The sequence below is a fragment of the Bubalus kerabau genome, chromosome 18 (genome assembly GCF_029407905.1).
Source record: "Bubalus kerabau isolate K-KA32 ecotype Philippines breed swamp buffalo chromosome 18, PCC_UOA_SB_1v2, whole genome shotgun sequence".
Taxonomy (NCBI): Eukaryota; Metazoa; Chordata; class Mammalia; order Artiodactyla; family Bovidae; genus Bubalus; species Bubalus kerabau.
The window spans coordinates 901,632-923,784 of record NC_073641.1 but is presented as its reverse complement, the minus strand read 5'-3'; the positions used below and the strand labels follow the sequence as shown (position 1 = coordinate 923,784).

The 22,153-nt window shown below is 46.5% G+C and overlaps 2 long non-coding RNA genes and 1 other non-coding gene across 3 annotated transcripts; 1 reads left to right on the top strand and 2 right to left on the bottom strand.

The window, feature by feature from the left end:
- LOC129633477 (U6 spliceosomal RNA) lies at positions 1-107 on the bottom strand. Its single transcript, XR_008705062.1, has one exon. It is a non-coding gene; the product is annotated as a U6 spliceosomal RNA (small nuclear RNA).
- Positions 108-5,201: 5,094 nt separating this feature from the next.
- On the top strand, positions 5,202-8,740 carry LOC129632848 (uncharacterized). Its single transcript, XR_008704694.1, has 2 exons — positions 5,202-5,408; positions 7,265-8,740. It is a non-coding gene; the product is annotated as an uncharacterized LOC129632848 (long non-coding RNA).
- Positions 8,741-15,415: 6,675 nt separating this feature from the next.
- On the bottom strand, positions 15,416-17,966 carry LOC129632847 (uncharacterized). The gene is made up of 2 exons (XR_008704693.1): positions 17,627-17,966; positions 15,416-16,586 (listed from the first exon to the last, which is right to left on the bottom strand). It is a non-coding gene; the product is annotated as an uncharacterized LOC129632847 (long non-coding RNA).
- Positions 17,967-22,153: the final 4,187 nt, after the last annotated feature.

Genomic DNA, 22,153 nt, shown 5'->3' with positions numbered 1-22,153 from the left:
AAAAACATGAAATGCTTCACCAATTCGCATGTCATCCTTGAGCAGGGGCCATGCTAATCTTCTTTGTATCATTCCAATTTAAGTATATGTGCTGCCAAAGTGAGCACTGAGCCTCAATTTCTTCATCTATGAAATGGGAATGATACCTCCCTTGCAGGACTGTTGTGAGGATCACATGCCAGGTATATATTAAGTACTCAATACATGTTCATGTTCTCCTCCATTAAACACCATCTTATTTTTTACTTTGCTCACCAAGAGCACACGTTTGGGCCTGAAACAGCCTAGGTTCAATGGCCTGATCCCACAATTTTAGCAACTCGGTGATTTGGGATAAGTTGTTAACAATCTCGGAAGCACTGTTTTCTCATCTGGAAAATGGAGTTAGCACCAACAGTGCCCAGCTCCAGGAAGCGTTCATGAACTAGTCACATCCATCAGAATCACATTAAATCACCATGGAGACAGCAGGGATACTGAGAGAGTGCTGATGCTGAGTGGCTGCTGAGTTGCTGATGAGGGGTCAGCCAGGTGGCCAGGAGGAGGCTCCATCCTTCTCTTTCTTGATTTTACCTTTACTTGCCCCACTTTTCTTTTTTTAAATATTTTAAATTATTTTACGGCTACGCTGCTGCTGCTGCTGCTAAGTCACTTCAGTCATGTCCGACTCTGTGCGACCCCATAGACGGCAGCCCACCAGGTCCCCTCGTCCCTGGGATTCTCCAGGCAAGAACACTGGGGTGGGTTGCCATTTCCTTCTCCAATGCATGAAAGTGAAAAGTGAAAGTGAAGTCGCTCAGACGTGTCTGACTCTTTGCGACCCCATGGACTGCAGCCCACCAGGCTCCTCCACCCATGGGATTTTCCAGGCAAGAGTACTGGAGTGGGGTGCCATCGCCTTTCAGTTCAGTTCAGTTCACTTCAGTTCAGTCGCTCAGTTGTGTCCGACTCTTCGCGGCCCCATGAATCGCAGCACGCCAGGCCTCCCTGTGCATCACCAACTCCCGGAGTTCACTCAAACTCACATCCATTGAGTCAGTGATGCCATCCAGCCATCTCATTCTGTTGTCCCCTTCCTCCTGCCCCTAATCCCTCCCAGCATCAGAGTCTTTCCCAATGAGTCAACTCTTCACATGAGGTGGCCAAAGTACTGGAGTTTCAGCTTTAGCATCATTCCTTCCAAAGAACACCCAGGACTGATCTCCTTTAGAATGGATTGGTTGCATCTCCTTGCAGTCCAAGGGACTCTCAGGAGTCTTCTCCAACAGCACAGTTCAAAAGCATCAATTTTTTGGCGCTCAGCTTTCTTCACAGTCCAACTCTCACATCCATACATGACCACTGGAAAAACCATAGCCTTGACTAGACAGACCTTTGTTGGCAAAGTAATGTCTCTGCTTTTCAATATGCTATCTAGGTTCGTCATAACTTTTCTTCCAAGGAGTAAGCGTCTTTTAAATTCATGGCTGCAGTCACCTTCTGAAGTGATTCTGGAGCCCCCCAAAAATAAAGTCTGACACTGTTTCCACTGTTTCCCCATCTATTTCCCATGAAGTGATGGGACCAGATGCGATGATCTTAGTTTTCTGAATGTTGAGCTTTAAGCCAACTTTTTCACTCTCCTCTTTCACTTTCATCAAGAGGCTTTTTAGTTCCTCTTCACTTTCTGCCATAAGGGTGGTGTCATCTGCATATCTGAGGTTATTGATATTTCTCCCAGCAATCTTGATTCCAGCTTTCCATCGCCTTGGTGGGTCTCAATTGCAGCATGTGGGATCTTTCATTGTGGGGTGCGGGCTTCTCTCTAGATGTGGCTCCCGGGCTCAGTAGTTGTGACTTGCAAACTTAATTGCCCTGTGGCTTGTGGCATCTTAGTTCCCCCACCAGGGATCAAACCCTCGTCCCCTGCATTGGAAGGCAGATTTTTGACCACTGGACCACCAGGGAAAGCCCCTCCCCACTTTTCTTTGTCTTTCTCCTTTATCTTCTCTTTCAGTTTCTGCTGTGTGAAAAATGGTTGCATCCAGAGTGGTATGATATGTAACCCATATATTTTCTTTCCCTGCATGGCCTCCATAAATCTTGTGTCTGTGCATGACTCCTTCTCAGTGCTGGGTTTTTGATTCCACGTCCCCAGGTAGAATACTGTGTGTTGAACTCTGTGCCATGGATTTGGTGCTGTGCGTCCTCCTTTGCCTCTGATACCTCCAAGATGAAAAGACCTAATTGCTAAGAATCCTGGGGGCAAAATTAATTCTCAGGAAGGACCACGACTTAGCATCTTTGCATTTCTCTTTTACCTCGGAAAGAGCATAGTCTGCTTGTTCTGTCTTGGGCCCTCTTGTTTGATCATGCTATGCATAATAAATTAATGTGGCATTTCCAACAGGAGTAATTCTACTTACTTCTTTCCCCGAATATTTAGACTGTGGCCAAATGGCTTCTTGTTTTTACTTAAGAGTTAAACAAAAGGGACTTCCCTGGTGGTGCTGTGGTTAAGACTGTGCCTTCCAATGCAGGGGCTGCAGGTTCAACCCCCGATGGGGGGACCAAGATTCCACATGCCTCACTGCTCAAAAACCAAAACGAAAAACAGAAGCAATATTGTAACAAATTCAATAAACAACTTTAAAAATGGTCCACATCAAAAAAATTCTTAAAAAATATATACGTGTGCATATGTAGTCTATATGTATGTGCATGAGTATAACCCTTTGTACTAAATAGTTTGGCTTTTTACAGCAAACTACATTAGAAGCCAATTTGTTCAGACATGGATGCTTTGAAATGTAAATTCATAGTCCCTACTAACAAAGAACCATAGGAATTCTATGTTCTGTGCACATGTGGCGGCACAACCCGACTTTATGCCACCTATTTGGGAGGCTGAATGGTATATTATATATATATATATATATATATATATATATATATATATCATATAATCTTGGACTTAAATTCCAAAGCTCTGGCTAGAATTTTCTGCTTAGCCTTTCCCCCACAACTGATGGTTTTACCCCAGAGCTAAAGACAAATGAAGAACAAAAACAGGCCTGTTGCTGTGTTGATTATTTCTTGCTCACCTCTATTTCTCTATTAAAAACATTTTTTAAGGTATATATTTTTTAATGTGGACCAATCTTTTTCAATGGCCACATCATACAGCATGCAGGATCTTTAGTTGGGGCGTGCAAACTCTTAGTTGTGGCATGCAGGATCTAGTTCCCTGACCAGGGATGGAACCCCAGCCCCTTTGCATTGGGAGCTCGGAGTCTTAGCCACTGGACCACCAAGGGAGTCCCTAGACCCATTGTTTCTTGACTGCTTTCCCTTCGTGCCTGTAGTCCTTTCTCCCCTTAAGATCATTAATTACTGAGACCTGTTTAAGGGCAAGCATTGTGGCCAGGTTTAGATCACAAAATGTCTTGGACCAAAATGAGGTCAAGCTTGATTATCTTTCTCCAGGGACCCCCTCCCCTGTCTGCTTACAACACCCAATGTTGACATAAAGGAAATTTCCAGTTATTTCAACCAGATCATCAGATGCTGTGGACCAAACTCAAGACTGTTAGATTTGTAGTCTGTATATTTCCTCAGGCTTCCCAGGTGACTCAAGTGGTAAAAAAAATCTACCTACCAATGCAGGAGATACAGGTTTGATCCCTGGGTCAGAAAGATCCCCTGGAGGAGGAAATGACAACCCACTCCAGTATTATTGTCTGGAAAGTTCCATGGACAGAGGAGCCTGGCAGGCTACAATCCACGGGGTTGCAAAGAGTCAGACACAGCTTAGCCACTGGACGCACACACACACGCATGTAATTTCCCATATTTTGTCTTTCCTCCTGTGATAATGGGCATTAAAGTCTTAAAATGAGGGTCTACGAGCTTTTTTTCAGGGACAACCAGGAAGGGTGGTGGCTGACTAGCCCACTCAAGATGGCTGTTCCCTTGCTCTCTGTCCGTCCCTTGCCCGACCAGTGCCTGCTTCATTTACACTTACTCTGGCCTTCCTACATACTTGCCTTGGGCGCCAGCTAGTGGTTGTTCTTATCAAAGGGGCGGTGAGGTGTGTGCCCTTCTGTTGGTTTCCCTGGTAATCGATGAGCCCATCTGACATCAACTCCCCTGTAACTGGCAATCTCCCCCTCCACCAGGAGCAAAGACTGCTGCCACGTCCTGAAGGTGTGTGCTGCACAGCGTGGGAGGTCGCTCCAGGACTTCGCTTCAGACACAGAAGCTCCCCATCTGTCAAACCACTGAAGTCTCTGTTGCCTGATCCATGTGTGCATGCTAAGGCACTTCAGTCAGGCCTGACTCTTTGCAACTTTATGGGCTGTAGCCCGGCAGGTCCCTCTGTTCATGGGATTCTCTGGTCAAGAACACTGGAGTGGGTTTGCCATTCCCTTCTCCAGGGGATCTTCCTGGTGCAGGGATCGAACCCCCATCTCCTGTGTCTCCTGCATTGCTAGTGGATTCTTCACCGCTGAGCCACCGGGGAAGCCCTCTGTTGCCCAATCCAGGCTTTCGTCAGTCTTGAAGCTGGGCAAATGCAGGCTTTGTAGGCCTGTGAGGTGCAGTCCAACAGGTGGGCATAAAGAGACCAGGTTCCAGAGCCCCTCAGGAAGGGGTGAGACACTTGACAGCTTGGGGTGGTGGTGACAATTACCAAGAGCAGAGGTGGTGGGGCGGGGGAGTCCCTGGGACCTGCCAGGGTGGAATAGGAGAGTTTGAGAGGAGCCTGCCTGGGCCTGTGGATCTCCCCCGGGGGGACTTAGGAGAAAGGGTTCCTCAAATACACTGATAAATATACTCTGCACCGTAATAGGATTCCATTTGAAACGGTTGCAGCCGAGGTGTTATGAGCCCATTCTTGTGTGACAGAAAGCTAGGCTGTTCCTCCGTTTCGAAGGTATTATTTTATTTTCCTTGTTCCTAAAATAGCACAAAGGAAGGCTTCTGTTTGTTCTTTTACCTTGTGCTAATCCTAGAGCAACATGAATATGCTGACTGTACACGGATCTTGAAACAACAGCGAAAACTTCCAACACGGGAAGACAATTAATTCCCACTCCTTTCCCCTTTCCTCTTGGATTCCAATGACTGGCTGTGTTTAACCCTAGTTTTGCCTACTCTTTCCCAGAAAAGTCACAGCTAACATGCATGGATCTACTAGCAGGAGCATAGATTCAGTAGGATGTGGGATTCCAGCTTGATTCTCCAGGGGCTGACATCTCATCAGAGAACTAGTCCTGAAGAGCATATGTTCAGTGCTGAGTTTGGGGGTCTGTATGATAATGGCTTCAGGAATGCAGCTGAGACAAAAATCCCTGAGGGTTGAAACACTCAAGCTTCTTGGAGAAGGTGGGCCTCCATGGATAGATGTAGAGAAGGAGTAAAGAGAGCAGGTGAGTAAGTCAGAAAGAGCAAAACAAATATTGTATATTAATGCATGTATGATATGCATTATGGCAGGCTACAGTCTATGGGGTCTATATGACCAAAGTCACGACCAAAGTGACTCAGGATGCATGCACCACACATATATACAGAATCTAGGAAAACAGTACTGATGAACCTATTTACAGAGAAGAAATGGAGATGCAGATGTAGGGAATGGACTTGTGGACACGGCGGGGGAAGGAGAGGCTAGGACAAATTGAGAAGGTAGCATTGATGTATATACACTTACTCACTCTCAGAGTCACTCAGATGTGTCTGACTCTTTGAGACCCCATGGACTACAGCCCGCCAGGCTCCTCTGTCCATGGGATTTCCCAGGCAAAAATACTGGAGTGGGTTGCCATTCCCATCTCCAGGAGATCTTCCCAATCCAGGGATCAAACCTGAGTCTCCTTCATTGCAGGCAGATTCTTCACCATTTGAACCACCAAGGAAGCCCCATGTATGCTCGTAACATGTGGGAGGCTGCTATAGAGCACAGGGAGCCCATCCTGGAGCTCTGTGATGACCTAGAGAGGTGGAATGCGGGGCGAGGGAGGCTCAAGAGGGTAAGGGGATATATACATATATATCATTATGGCTGATTAATATTGATGTACGGCAGAGAGCACCACACCATTGTAAGGCAATTATCCTCCAATTTAAAGATACATAGAGAGAGAGATAGGCAGGTGGAGGGTGCAGGCGAGAGCAGCCTGTGTGGCGCATCTCTGTGGAAGAAGAGGGACCCAGTTCACTGGAGACAGCAGTCATGGCTGAAGCAATTTCAGATTCAGTGAAAGCCTAAAGTAGGACTTTCCCCAGATTAATGGAAACCCTGTGTGTTGCAAACATATCCATCAGAGCATTAGAGGGAGGTAACGGATGACCTAACTCCTGGGGCCTGCCAGCTGAATATGGAGTCGGGAGGGGGAAAATGTTCGGAGAGGCTCAGCCTCTGTACATCTGCTTGCTCTCCTGTGTTGCTCTGCCCAGTCGGGGCTGAGATAAGAATGCGTGTGCCCCTTCCTGCTCCCTGTAAACTCAGCTCGTATGAGGTCTTTCTCTCACTCTCTCCCTTTCTCTGCCTTTTCTGCTCACGGCCAGATGTTGAGAAGTCCTTCCTCGCTGTGAGTTTTGGATGGAATGTCCACGTGCGACATCAGTCTTTAGTGCGCATGCCCAGATTAGCAGGGAGGGTAAACGATGGGAACTCTAGCAATACCCACCTGGTCTGAGGATCACGAGTCTCCAGGCCCAGCTCTAACACTTTTTAGCTCCTTGAATGCTGGCATTTCAACTACCTGCTCTTCAGTTTCATTTATTTGTAAAATGGAGACATTAATACCTCCCTATCTACCTCACACAGTTTCCTTGAGGCTCAAATGAAATATGGTTGTGAAAGTGCTTTGGAGACAAAGAAATGTATTTATTAGGAGTGACTCAATAGTTGAGGGGTGAATGAGGGGGAAGGTGGTAAAACTGGGACATCTCAATAAATCCCATCCCGTCCTATGATTTTATAAAATTGTTTTACACTACTTTGTCGTTGGTCAGTAACTAGGTTGTGTCCGCCTTTGGCCAACCAGCCTCTCTGTCCATGGAATTCTCCGGGCAAGAATACTGGAGTGCAATGCCATTCCTTTCTCCCAGGGATTTTCCCAACCCAGGAATTAAACCCACATCTCCTGCTTGGCAGGTGGATCCTTTACCACTGAGCCACTAGGGAAGCCCTTTATATTCCTTCAATAAGTTGAATTAGATAGCTTTTCCTGCTGTTCTAACAACTCTCACTGTAGCGGTATCTTTTCTTCCTCCCTAGATCTCCTTACATGCAGAACCCAGGGCCTCCCTACATGTTCCAGCTCACCTTGCTCAGCTTCCTCACCAGCCACTGGGTCTCCCAGCCACTGAAGCAGCAACAAAAACTCTCACACAGCATCTCCAAAAGCTCTCTGGACTTCAGTCATCACCCCAGGCCTTCCAGCAGCAGCTGATGTAAAAAATGTGAAAAGAGTTTTCCAAAAACGACAAGATGCTCCACACAGAGACTTGGATGTCACTTGGCTCCTCGCTTAGAAACAGCTTAGGAACCTTATTGTGAAAGTAAGTCCTGCAGTATTTCAGGAACAGGCATTCACAACACAAACGTTGACATATTTACAAACTTAGGAATGTGATGATAGACACCGTGGAGTGGATAAAGGGACATATGATAAGTGTCCTTGGTGAGGTTGGCTGTGTGAGACCAGGTCCGAGAAGGATATAACCAGCACATCCCCAGGGCTCCACAAGTGGTTTAGTGATGGGACGATTGACCATGGTGTCATAGTTTGCTGGGGCTGCTGTAACAGAACCTTAGCCCGTTTAGGCTGCTGTAACAAAAGTGCCATTGATAAGTGGGCCTCCCTGATGTCTCAGAGGTAAAGAAACAGTATGCAATGCAGGAGACTTGGGTTTGATCCCTGGGTTAGGAAGATGCCCCGGAGAAGGAAATGGAAACCCACTCCAGTATTCTTGCCTGGGAAATCCCATGGACAGAGGAGCCTGGTGGGCTACAGCCCACAGGGTCACAAAGAGTTGGACACGACTGAGTGACTAAGCCACCACCACAATTGATGAGTGGCTTAAAAACAACAGACATTTATTTTCTGGAGGCTGGGAAGTCCAAGATTAAGATGTGGGCAGGGTTGGTTTCTTTTGAGGCCTCTCTCTTTGGCTTGCAGACGGCTGCCTTGCCCACAGACTGTCTTCCTTCTCTGCTCGTCGATGTCCTAATCTTCTCTTACTGTGTATATGCTAAGTTGCTCAGTCATGTCCGACTCTTTGGCACCCCATGGACTGTAGCCCGCCAGGCTCCTCTGTCCATGGGATTCTCCAGGCAAGAACACTTGAGTGGGTTGCCATGCCCTCCTCCAAGGTGATCTTCCAGACCCAGGGATCGAACCCACATCTCTTATGTCTCCTGCATTGGCAAGCGGGTTCTTTCCCACTAGTGCCACCTGGGCCTCTTATTATATGGACACAAGTCAGATTGGATTAGGGTCCACCTGTATGACTTTGTTTAACTTTAATTACCTTTTTGAAGACACTCTCCTAAGACAGTCACTTTCTGAGGTCTTGGGGGTTAGAACTTCAACATAGGAATTGGGGGCGGGGGTTACAACTCAACCCTTAACTCACACTGTGGGCAAGGTAAAGAGAATCAAGATGAATGGAGAAGCCACTGGGAACTATTAACAGCAGAAGCTTCCATCATCCTTGGGCCTGGAGAAACAAAAGAGAAAGGGTGTGCTATTCCTAGAACCCATCCAGAGCTGTGGTCATAGCAGAGGGGCCGCCCAACATAGGTGCTATATGACAGAGGAAGGCACCCATGGTGGAGACCAGGCTCTGGCAGGGAGGGAGGGAGGGGGAAGACCCACCCCTCTCTCTTCCCGCCCTTCACACTCCTCTCTTCACACTCTTCTTCTACTCAAAGTGCTTCCCTTTGGTCAAGAGCCGAGAAAGAGGCGCTGAGAACAGCAAAGCCTGGGGGCTGCAGCTTGTAGATGTCAGGCTTTGAGGCAGGGAACGGGATGACAAGTGTGGCCAGGGGTGGGAGGGGAGTGGTAAGATTTGAGTGGGACGATGAAGAATCACCAGCTCAGTGGAGAAAACAAAGACATTTCCAAAGGAGGAATTAATTATGCATACTCAGTAACATAAATGGGCTTTAAAGTATCATTGGAAAACAGAAAATGCTACTTAGCTGCAAAAAATATTAGTCATCCATTTGAAACTGAACCACGTATTCATGTAACCATTTCCAGTCCCAGAAGTTACTATTCTAAGATACTTGTTTGCAGAAGTAAAGCCGAATGATAGAAAAATAGGTTTGTCAATCTTGTCATGTTGAACACTTATGTTTTTAAAGTGGGATGGGAAGTATTATTGGAACGGTTTTGGAATAGAAAGCAGCTCTCTGACTCAGGAGGGTGTCTGTATGACCACACCCATCAATCGTCACAGCATGGTTATATGAACTGGGTACGACCCCTGTGTTATCGCGCTGGGTGCACCATAACAAAATACCATAGGCTGGTGGCTTTGACTACAGAAATTTGTTTTCTCACCACTCTGGAGGCTGGAAGCCTGAGACCCAGTGTTGACAGGGTGGACGTCTGCTGAGAGCTCCCTTTGGGAGCTCCTTTTCAGTGTGTGCTCACACGGTCTTTCCTAGGTGACTCTGCAGGGGGAAAAAGTGAGGGGGATGGAGGGAGGGGGAGAAAGAGCCGTCTCTTGGTGTCTCTCCTTTTTTTTTTTTCCTTGCTGCTGCTGCTGCTAAGTCGCTTCAGTTGTGTCCGACTGGGCGACCCCATAGACGGTAGCCCACCAAGCTCCCCCGTCCCTGGGATTCTCCAGGTAAAAACACTGGGTGGGTTGCCATTTCCTTCTCCACTTCTTTTTTTTTTTTACCTAAGTTCAAATCATCCTGACTTTATGATCACAGAAATACTATAAATATCCACAGTTGGTGAACACCGTTATAACAAATACAGATAGAAGGATGGATAGACAGCTGCATAGATAGAGTGACTGTAACAGGAATAGGCTCAATCTGCACATGCTGTTTTTAAAGTATAGTGTTGAATTTAGTGTTACTTGAATTTAAAAAAAAATTTATTTAATCACACCAGGGCTTAGTTGCGGCAGGTACAATCTAGTTTGCTGACCAGGGATCAAACCCAGGCCCCCTGCATTGGGACACAGGCTTGATCCCTGAGTCAGGAAGATCCCCTGGAGGAGGAAATGGCAACCCACTCCAGTATCCTTGTCTGGAAAATCCCATGGACAGAGGAGCATGGCAGGCTACAGTCCACGTGGTCGCAGAGAGTTGGAGACGACTGAGCGACTTAGCACACACTCATCCATTTCCCTAAAGGCTCCACGTCCAAATACAGCTGCTCTGGGGGTTAAGACTTCAACATATGAGTTTTGGAGGGGACCCAAACATTCAGTCCATAACATCCCACGTAGTGATATGAAATAGATGACACTTGATATGTTGATACTGATAGTCATTAAATCAATAAAACTTCATTGCACACCTACTGTGCACCAGAATCTCTGCTAGGCTCTGAGATTATAGGTAGAAGGAAAAAAAAAAACTGCCTCAGTCTTTAATGAGTTTATAACTTGAAGAGAGACAGAGAAGCTGTTAGAACACAGTGGTCACTGCCAGGAGAGCCTGAGCATTTGTGCTAAGTCACTCGGTCATGTTTGGCTCTTTGAGACCCCTTGGACTGTAGCCCTCCAGGCTCCTCTATCAATGGGATTCTCCAGACAAGAATACTGGAGTGGGTTGCCATTTCCTTCTCCAGACCCAGGGACCGAACCCACATCTCTTGGGTCTCCTGAACTGGCAGCGGGTTCTTTTCCACTAGCACCCCTGGTGACTCAGATGGTAAAGATTTCACCTGCAATGCGGGAGACCTGGGTTCTATCCCCAGGTCAGGAAGATCTCCTGGAGGAGGGCATAGGTACCAGTATTCTCGCCTGGGATTTCCATGGACAGAGGAGCCTGGCGGGCTGCAGTCCATGGGGTCGCAAAAGAGTCAGGACATGACTGAGTGACTAACACTTTCACTTTCTGTTCAGTGCCTCCTGGGAAGCCCCAGAGCTCCTAGACAGGACGAATAAACCACTCCCTGGGGGCAGCAGAAGTGATGTGCAAGCAGAAACGGAGGATGAGGAGTATTGGATAGTAAACACGGGGTGGGACAGACAAGGGGGAGCATTCAGGATTGAGGAAGACGATACACAGAACTAGGGTGACCAGGATCCTGGTTTGCCCGGGGCTGTCCTGGTTTTAGCACTAAAAATCCCACATCTGGGAAAGCTCGGGGTCGCTGAGCCTTATATGCTGCTGCTGCTGCTAAGTCGCTTCAGTCGTGTCCAACTCTATGTGACCCCATAGAAGGCAGCCCACTCAAATGAACTCGAAATGAAAAAGGAGACGTTTCAACAGACAACACAGAAAGAGAAAGGATCATAAGAGACAATTAGAAACAACTGCATGACAATAAAATGGATAACCTGGAACAAATGGACAAATACTTAGAAAAGTACAATCTTCTAAGACTGAACCAGGAAGAAAGAGAAAATATGAATAAGTCAAGCACCAACACCAGTCACAAGCTCTAACTATGAACAGATCAATCACAAGCACTACTAACTGGGATCAAAAGTCTCCAACAAAGAAATGCCTGGGACTTCACAGATGAATGCTCTCAAATGGTAGAGATGTGATAATACCTATGCTGGTCAAACTGTTCCAGAAAAATGTGGAGGGAGGAGCATTCCCAACTCATTCTGCGAGGCCACCATCACCATGAACCAAAAGGAAGCAGAAATGCCACACAGAAAAGAAAGTTACAGGCTAACATCACTGATGAACATCAACGCAAAAATCCTGGGGAAAATTGTAGCAAAAACCAAACAAAAACACATGAAAAGGATCATACACCAAGTTCAAGTGGGGTTTATCCCAGGGATTCAAAGATTCTTCGCTATCTGCAAATCAATCAATGTGATACACTATATTGACAAACTGAAAGATAAAAAGCATACGATAATCTTGATCGATGCAGAGAAAGGTTTTGACAAAACTAAATACCAGTTTAAAAAGCACTCCATAAATGGGCATGGAAGATACCTACCTCAACATAAGAAAGGTCATATAGGAAAATCTCTCAGCAAACATTATTCTCAATGGTGTCAAAATGTAAGCATTTCCTCTAAGATCAGCATCAAGATCATGGTGCCCACTCTATTTCTATTAATCAATAGAGTTTTTAAAGTCATAGACACAGCAATCAGAGAAGAAAACGAGAAAGAACGCATATTGGAAAAGAAGAAGTCCATCTGTCATTGATTGCAGATGACCTGTTTCTATTCATAGAAGACCCTATAGGTAGAACCAGAAAATTACTAGAGCTAATCAATGAATTTAGTAAAGCCCAGGATACAAAATTAATACACAGAAATCCTTTGCAGACTTACAGCACAACAAGAAAAATCAGAAAGAGAAACTAAGAAAAAAGTGCCATTCCCCACTGCAACAAGAAGAATAGCATAGCTAGGAATGCTGCTGCTGCTAAGTCACGTCAGTCACGTCCGACTCTGTGTGACCCCATAGATGGGAGCCCACCAGGCTCCCCCATCCCTGGGATTCTCCAGGCAAGAACACTGGAGTGGGTTGCTATTTCCTTCTCCAATGCATCAAAGTGAAATGTGAAAGTGAAGTCGCTCAGTCGTGTCCGACTCTTCGGGACCTCATGGACTGTAGCCTATCAGGCTCCTTGTACATGGGATTTTCCAGGCAAGAGTACTGGAGTGGGTTTCCATTTTTCTTCCCCAATAGCTAGGATTAAAGTTACCTAAACAGACAAAACACATGTATGCAGAAAGACAGGCTGTATGATGAAAGATAGCCAAGTTGAAACAAACAGATAGAAAGATATGCCTTGTTCTTGACTTGAAAGAAATCAATGTTGTGAAAATGACTATACTACCCAAAGCAATCTGAAGATTCAATTCATCCCTATCAAACAACCAATGACTTTTTTTTTTTTTAAAGAACTAGGACGAACAATTTTACAATTTACATGGGGGGAAAAAAGACCCAGAAGGGCCAAAGCAATCTTGGAAAGAAAGGTGGAACTGGAGGAATCAACCTTCTGACTTCAGACTATACTATCAAGACACTATGGTACAGGCACAAAAGCAGAAACAGAGGGCAATGGAACAAGACACAAAGCTGAGAGATAAACCCACACCCCTATAGGCATCTTTTCTTTGACAAGGGAGGCAAGAATGTACAATGGAAAAAGGACAGAAAAGAGAGCCTCTTCAGTAAGTGGTGCTGGGAAACTGGACAACTACATGTAAAAGAATGAAATTAGAACGCTTCTTCATACTATACACAAAAATAATTCACAATGGGTTAAAGACCAAAAGTAAGGCCAGAAACTATAAAATTCTTAGAGGAAAACATAGGCAGAACACTCTTTGTCATTTATCACAGCAAGACCTCCGAGAATGACTGAAATAAAAATAAAAATAAATGGCATCTAGAGAAACTTCAAAGTATATAAGCAGCAAAGAAAACTATAAACAAGATGAAAGGACAACCCTCAGAATAGGAGAAAGTAATTGTAAATGAAGCAATTGACAAAGGATTATCTACAAAGTACACAAGTAGATCATCGAGCCTAATATCAGATAAAAAGCAACCAACTGAAAAGTGACCAGAAGACATGAACAAATTTATCCAAAGACGACATTAAGAAGGCCACCAAACACACGCGAAGATGCTCCACATCACTCATTACTAATGAAACGCTAATCAAAACTACATGAGGTATCACCTCACACCAGTCAGAATGGCCATCATCAACAATTCTACAAATAATAAATGCTGGACAGGACATGGAAGAAAGGGAACCCTCTTGCACTGTTGGTAGACATGTAAATGGATACAGCCACTATGGAGAGGGAATGTAGGTTTCTTTAAAAAGTAGGAATAAAGCTACCATATGATGCAACAATCCCCTACTGGCCATATAGCCGGAGAAAACCATACCTCTAGAAAGACACATGCACCCCAATGTCCACTGCAGCACTATTTAAAATAGCCAGGGCATGGAAGCAACCTAATATCTATCAAGAGAACAATGTATAAAGAAGTCGTGGAACATATACACAATGGAATATTACTCAGCCACGAAAAGGAACAATACGAGTCAGTTTAACTGAGGTAGATGAACCTAGAAACTGTGATACAGAGTGAAGTAAGTCAGAAAGAGAAAAACAAATATAGTATACGAATGCATACACATGGAATCTTGTAAAATGGTACTGGTGAATATTTGAAGGGCAGAAATAGATACACAGATGTAGAGGAAGGACTTGTGAACTCAGCTGGAGAAGGAGAGGGTGGGATGAATTGAGAGAGTAGCACTGAAACATCACCTACTACCATATGTAAAATAGCTAGCTAGTGGGAAGTTGCTATATAACATGGGGAGCCCAGCATTGTCCTCTGTGACGACCTAGAGGGTGGGATGGCGGGAAGTGGGAGGCAGGCTCACCAAAGAGTGGATAATATACTTATGGCCTATTCGTGTTGTTGTATGAGGAAAACAAACCAAACAATGTAAAGCAGTTATCCTTCAATTAAAAATTAATAAATACAATCTGAAAACTATCATTCAACACTTTTGTACTGTCGTCTAAAGCTATATGGGATCATCGTCTATTCCTAGCTATTTTTCCACTATAAGTGCTTATAAATGTCATTAAAGGTTTTGAAAATATGATTTTAATAGCTACACAGTATTGCTTAATATCTCACACATAAATAACAACATTTCAGTCTCAACATAGAAACATAATACCAAAAAAGGTTTCCATTTTAAACTAAAGCTTGCATTTTAATTCAGTTCAGTGAGAATTCCTCTGAAGGCCTAAAATTCTTATGAAAAGTACATTATGTGGAGTCCTTCTTGCTTTCATCTGTTATGCCGTATCCTCATTTACTTCTAAGGACTCTTGGACTTTTGACATTTTTGCCTGAGGCTGTAATTTTTGACTGAGATAAAATCTTAAATTTAGATATTAAGAATGTCAAGAAGCACTCTTGTAAGTGTGAGTCACTCAGTCATGTCCAGTTATTCGTGACCCATGGACTGTAGCCCACCAGGTCCTCTGTCCACAGAATTTTCCAGGCAAGAATATTGGAGTGTGTAGCCATTCCTTTCTCAAGGGGCTCTTCCTGACCCAGGGGTCAAACCCTGGTCTCCCGCATTGCAGGCAGATTCTTTACCATGTGAACCACCAGAGAACCCTGACCCGGGTGTACACGGATGTAAAAATCCTCAAAAGAATATTAGCAAACCAAATTGAAGACACATTAAAAAGAATCATACACTATGATCAAATGGAATTTATTCTGTGCCTGCAAGCATGATTTAGTATTTGCACATCAATCACTGTGATACACAATATGAGCAAAATTAAGAATGAAATCATGTGATCTTCTCAATAATTGCAGAAAAAGCTTTCAACAAAGTGTAACATCAATTTTGGTACAATCTCTCAATACAGTGGTTAAACATGGAACATCCTAAAGGGTATATAAGACAAGCCCACAGCTAACATCCAAGTCAGTGGTAAAGAGGTGAAAGATTTTCCTAAAAGATCAGGAATAGTACAAGGATGCCCACTCTCACCAATCTTGTTCAACATAGTAGTGGAAGTGTCCTACCCAGAATAACTAGGCAAGAAAAGGAAATAAAAGCATCCCCATTGGAACAAATGAAGTTACACTGCCACTATTCGATTATGACAGAATTTATATGAAACCATAAAAACTCCACCAAGTAACAAGTATTAAAACTAATAAACTCAGCAATGTAGCAGGATATGAGCCATCAGAGAGAGAACAGAACAGTACCATATACAAATGCATCAAAAAAAAAAAAACAACATGAAATAAATTTTACCGACGAGCAGAAGCACCTGTACAATCACAGGCTCCAAGACATAGAGTCTGGATTCAAATCCCACCTTACACTGACCTGCAGAGTGACCCAGGGCAAATCACACAATGATCTGAGGCTCAACATATTCAACTGTAAAATGGACACAAACCCAGTATCTCCTCCCAGGGCTGTGAAACTCCAAGGAAATGCTTATTTAGGCCCGGGCATTGGAGTGTCTCCGGGAGCCTCTCCTTGTATGAAACTCCTCTAGAACTGGGCTCTTCTGATCCTGTGGGTGAGGGTCAAGTGTAGAGCCTGGGAGCCAAATGGGACTGGACAATGACGAGGACAAAAAAATATACTAGTTCTGTGTCAGGGAGGGAAGCCACCTCCTTTCCAGATCTCAGAGTGGGGCCTGCACCGAAGGCCCGGGGGATGTACAATCAGATGTGAACCCCGAACCGCCCCCCCCCACCCCCAGCAGGGATGGAGCCTTCCTGGCAAGAACCTTCTCTCTGGTCCGGGCTTCAGTGTGATGTGGTGCTGCTCCCTGAGTTCTCCAGGTCTCCACCAGGCAAAGAGCTCTTGGGACTTGGAGGTCTATTAAACCACAGGTGCCTGAGAGTCCGAATGACACAAGGGCTAACAACATTGAAAATTAGCTATATTTAAAAAAATGACAGAAGTACAGACAAGGCAGGGTATGAGAAGCAGAAGGATTGACTACCTCGCAAGCCTTTAGCAGAAATATCTCCACACCAGCTCAGCAGAGCCCACAGGAGGAAAATATAATGGAAAAGCAGGCTATGGGTATATCTCTACACTGCTGGACCCAGGGACCCAAGTCCCAATCCACCAACATCATTTTGCATATCCAGACAGCAAGAGGGAGAAACACAGACCTTGCCTTAGGAAGTCTCAGCCAGACTTAATATTGGGGTTGCTGAGCATGGTTACATGGTCACTAGGGTCACCCAGTCCCTCCTCTCTGCTCACATCCTCTGTCCTCACAGAAACATACATGGTTCACTACAGAGAACCCTCTGAGGGTACTTGTGTATACTAGAAACAGGCAATGGTGAAGTGTGAAGAGAAGACACAGAAACGGAAACATGCTTCTGGGGTGCTGTACAAATTTCCAAAGATCTGAAGTTCTTGATACTTGGCATTTTTAAAAGAAGCTTCTTAATGTGTAAACGCAGAAAGGATATTTCCAGGAGAAAGGACAAAGGAATCATCCCATTGGGACAATTTGGTGTCCATGTGGGAAAGTAAGTTGGATCCCTACCTCAAAAGACAGCACCAAATCAATTAGACACATAGTAAAAACCAACAATTGAAGGAAAAACTTGACAAAATTTCGAACCATTTTTGATGAGGGAATATCTTTTCTTTAAATTGAGGTATTGTTGATTTACAATTTGTTTAAGGTTTACAGCAAAGTGATTCAGTGATTCAGCCTCTCAGGTACTTCCTTGGACAAAATTCATTCCCTTTGGGAGGCCCCTAGGCCATGCCCTCTACTCAGAACAGCTAAGAATCCTGAATAGGCAAAGCAGCATGTCGTGGTGCTCAGTGAGGGTTTTTAGACTGAATAAACTATTCTAACACGATACAAGGAACAAGCCCAGAGTTTAAGAGAGGATCTCCAAACCTACCTTCCAAAAGGAGGTCTTGCTCCCTTGAATGTCAGTGCGTGAAACAGCGCTTGGGAAGGGAAAAGGTGTGTCATGAATATTTGGTCTGCAGAGGAGACAAAGTGGTGTGTAGAGATGATGTGCAGGCATGTCCCAGGACACTGAACACACGGACAGAGTGACCGGACTCTCAGCCCTGCTCTGGGGGCATTGCACTCTCTCCATCCCTGACAGAGCGTGAGCAGCTCACACGTGTCTTGGCGAGTATGGTCACATGACCTGGACCTGGCCAATCAGTGTGCTCCATCCCTGGGCACCATGATTGGCACTGACCAATCGGGACCCAGGACCAGGCCTCAAGCTGGATTCAAAGGAAGAGGAGGGCTGGCTCTGCCGGAAGGGGTGGGGGCCTGTGAGGTCAGGCTGCAGCAGTGGGAGGGGGTGTGAGTTCACCTGGGGCAGTTGGTGACCTTCTTGCGCCCGTTAGGGCAGAGCCGCTGGCCTGAGAAGGAGGGCGCTGCTGAGCCCAGGGGTTGAGAGCGCCAGTTCCTGCTGTGGTCCCGGGGCTCCACCTGAGACCGGAGGGAAGCCGCCTGCCCGTGAGTCCTCTCCTGCTTGACTGTCAGCTTGTTTGGACTACGCTGGGTTTTCTGTCCAGCTGGCTACGTGAAGACCCTGGAAATGCACCTGTGTGGGTTTTGGCTGGCTTCAGGGAAGAAATGCCAGATGACACTGGGAGACTCCAGTTTAATCCGGATTCAGGTCATATCTCTTGAAAGTGAAGTGAAAGTCCCTCAGTCGTGCCCACCTCTTGGCGACCCTGTGGGCTATACAGTCCATGGAATTCTGCAGGCCAGAATACTGGAGTGGGTAGCCTTTCCCTTCTCCAGGGGATCTTCCCAGTCCAGGGATTGAACCCAGGTTTCCCGCATTGCAGGCAGATTCTTTACTAGCTGAGCCACAAGAGAAGCCCGAGAATACTGCAGTGGGTAGTCTGTCCCTTGTGTAGCGGATCAGCATTCCCGACCCAGGAATCAAACCGGGGTCTCATGCATGGCAGGAGAATCCTTTACCAGCTGAGCTATCAGGGAAGCCCAGTATCTCTTAAGGCCAGCTATTCATTGTAGTATCAACCATATTAGTCTTCATGGGGTTAAGGTAGCAACCTGCTAAGGTAGCCATCGATGTCCTTTTTCTAGAGGACAAAACTGGGGCTCAGAGAAGGGGGTAACACAGCTAGAGCAAGGAAGTGTGTACCTAGACAAAAACCCCCCGATCCTGCTGTTAGAACTCAGGGAAGCCATACGGTGTGGCTTGTCCATGTGACGGGGGCTAAGACACCCAGCCCACACCGGATACTGTGGGGACCTGACTTGGTAACTGCCTTCTCGCAGCTCTGAGACTCAAAAAAGCGATTTTCACTGGAGAGAGGAAGGATACGTCCCTCCATCCAACCCACCACATCCTCCAGGTACTCCCACACCCTGCCCCCTTTCTCTTTCTTTGTGAGGGAATAAGTGTCACGCTCATGTGACCACATTGGCTGTCCACTGTTCACGAGCTACCACCTGGAGCTGCTACCAGAGAGGCCAAGAGCCTTTGCCCCCGAGTACCCCTCTTTCCTTTGCACCGTGGGGGCCCTTCTCGACACCTGCACACCAGAGGCCGTTTCTGAGGCATGCAGGGACCCTCCTTCAGTTTGCAACAGATTGCATCCATCACTGTCCTTTCAATGCTTCCCTTGACACTCAGCTCCTGAGCTCCTTTGTCTGCATTGCGACCCACCTGGCTGCCACGGGAGGGACAGAGCTGACCATGAATCCAAAGCTCAGATCTGACAGGCAGGAATCTGTGTATAAAGGGCCTGATTAATCATGCCGTAGAGGCTGTAGTGGGCTCCAAGGATCCGTAAGTAGGACTTGGGCCAAAGTGATTCCACAGCTGTTTTAATGCCTGGGGAGGGTCTGGCTATAGTGGGGGTGGGGTGAGTCTCCTGAGGTTCTGAAGGCCCACTGTGTGCAGATTCATGGCACATAGAGAAGAGAAGGCGGAGTCCTTCCCTGGAGTCCGAGCTCCTGGATGGAGGTGGTCCAAGCTCATGGATGAGCCAGACAGGCAGGCAGGGCACGAAAGCACCTGAGCTGCCATTATGAGTGAATGGTGTGGGGGCAGAGGAAGAGAACCAGGTCTGCTCGCTTATTGGCGCCCAGGGCAGGTTGTCCCCAGACTAAACACTTACTATGGTGATGACCGTCACTGCTGTCTGCAAAGGGTTTACATTGGTGTGTGTCTTCATCGAGTGGTCAGGCCGTCTCTAAGCTACACTGGCCATGAGCATTGCCTCTCCTTGGAACTTGACATGATTCGTCTCTTCCTTATGGAACATTCATTTCTAAGAGGGTTTTTGGGCCACAAGGATGTTGGGTTTTTCTCTAGCTTTGTCTCATGAGGAACGCTTTTCCACTTGTTGATGTGGTTTGTTTTCCCAGCTCTCTTTCTTGCTTTATTTTATCAATTTGTTTCTGCCAGAGGAAGAGCTCAGAATTTGCCTCTGGCTGATATGTGACACTTACAACAGCGACACCCACCTGGGTATTATGACCACATTTGCCGAAAGGGCTTTGTTTTGCAGAAGACATCTTGAAAGTACCTACACTGTCCTTTCAGATTCCCAAAGGCTATTTGAAATGAAAGAAAAACAAGAATTCTCAAGTTTAGTCTTACAATATGTGGGGAGTCAGAAAAATCCCCTGGAGAAGGGAAACACCACCCACTCCAGTATTCTGGCCTAGAGAATTCCATGGAGTGCCTACTCCGTGGGGTCACAAAGAATCAGACAAAATCTGATGACTAATCAACAACACCGAAGCTTCACCATTTGTCAGAGATAACAACAGTATTTACACGACCGTGTGCATGTTCAGTGGCTCATACGTGTCAAACTCTTTGCAGCCCTGTAGCCCCTAAGATCCTCTCTCTGTGGAATTTTTCAGGCAAGAATACTGAAATGGGTTGCCATTTCCTCCTCCAGGGGATCTTCCCAACCCAGGAATTGAACCCAGGTCTCCTGCATCTCCTACATTCGCTGTCGGGTTCTTTTCTGCTGAACCACCTGGGAAACAAGTCATTACATCACTGGGTTATCCTAAAGTACTTAACTTGGAGTCTGGCACTGGGGAAGTTCTCACTGGTGATGTGAATATTCAGTCATATATCATTATTGCTCATATGATAATGAAATGGCCATGCTCATAAAGGAGAAAGAAGAGCCTTTCCAAGTCCAATTAAATCCTTTGCCACACATATGTTTTTAAAAACTTCTTGACTTTGAAATGAACATCAAACATAAAGACATTGGTTGTGGCCTCCAGAAAAGATTGAGCTGTATCAATAAGTGACAAGGATTCTTCTCCCAGTTCCAAAATGCATGCGTTGTTTCCCAGGCACCACCGAGCACTTCTCCGGTGGGCTCAGAGAGGCTGAGTCACTCACCAGAGACAACACAGCAGCAGACCAGGACTCCGACCCAGGTCGCTGAAACCACGGCTCCCTCCTGTGCCCATCTGACCTGCCCCTTGAGGGCAGCAGGAGGATCTGGGCTCCCCTGGCCTGAGCCCCTGGGCCTGCCTCCCCTCGTCCGTGCTGGGATGTGTCCATTCCCAAATCATGCACTGTGTCCCCCAGCCCTGGGCCGTCATGTCAGGCTCCAGGCTCCCTGCAGGTGAGCCCCACGCCCACCAGCACACCTCCGAGCCCTGCCCATCTGGTCTCTGTGCCCGAGTGTCCTGATCCTAACTGTTTTCTTGAGGCAGCCCCAGGACTGGGCCCTGCTTCCTCGAAGCTCCCTTCACCAAGCCCAGTGAGGCTCTGCCCTGTGGCTTCATGACAAGTATGTTGGGCTGAGTGGTGGCTCCGAAAGCCATCCATCCTTCTGCAGCCTCCAGAGGTGGCCTTATTCCGATGAAAGGTCTCGGCAGATGGAAGTAAGTTCCTGACCCCTGCACCAGATCACCCGGGATGCATGTGGACCCTAAATCCAACAACAGGTGTCCTTGGAAGAAAAGAGGGGGTGATCTGAGGCACTGAGCCACCCAGGGGAGAAGGTTTGTGCAGATGGACGCAGAGGTCGGGGTGATGTGGCCAGAAGCCCAGGGAGGCCTGGCGTCCCCCAAGGACTGGACCAGGCCAGAGGGACCCTCCGCTGGAGCCTCTGGAGGGAGCTCAGCCCTGCCCACACCTTGATCACAGGTTTCTGACTCCAGAACTGGGGGGGGGGGGGGAATGAATTTGTGTTAAAGCTGTCCAGTCTGTGGCCAGTGGCTGCAGCCACCCCTGGACACTGAGAGTGAACTTGCTGGCTCCAAGGTGAGAACAGTGGCAGGACCCACCCCCTACCCCCCAACCCCAACACACAATCTTGTCATGAGGTTAAATGAGTTCATACACACAGATGGCTGAATCAGGGACTGACACTTGGATCTCAGCCCGCTTCACTTCCTCCTCCTCGTCACCATCACCGTCATTGTGAGGGGCCCTCATCCACTCATT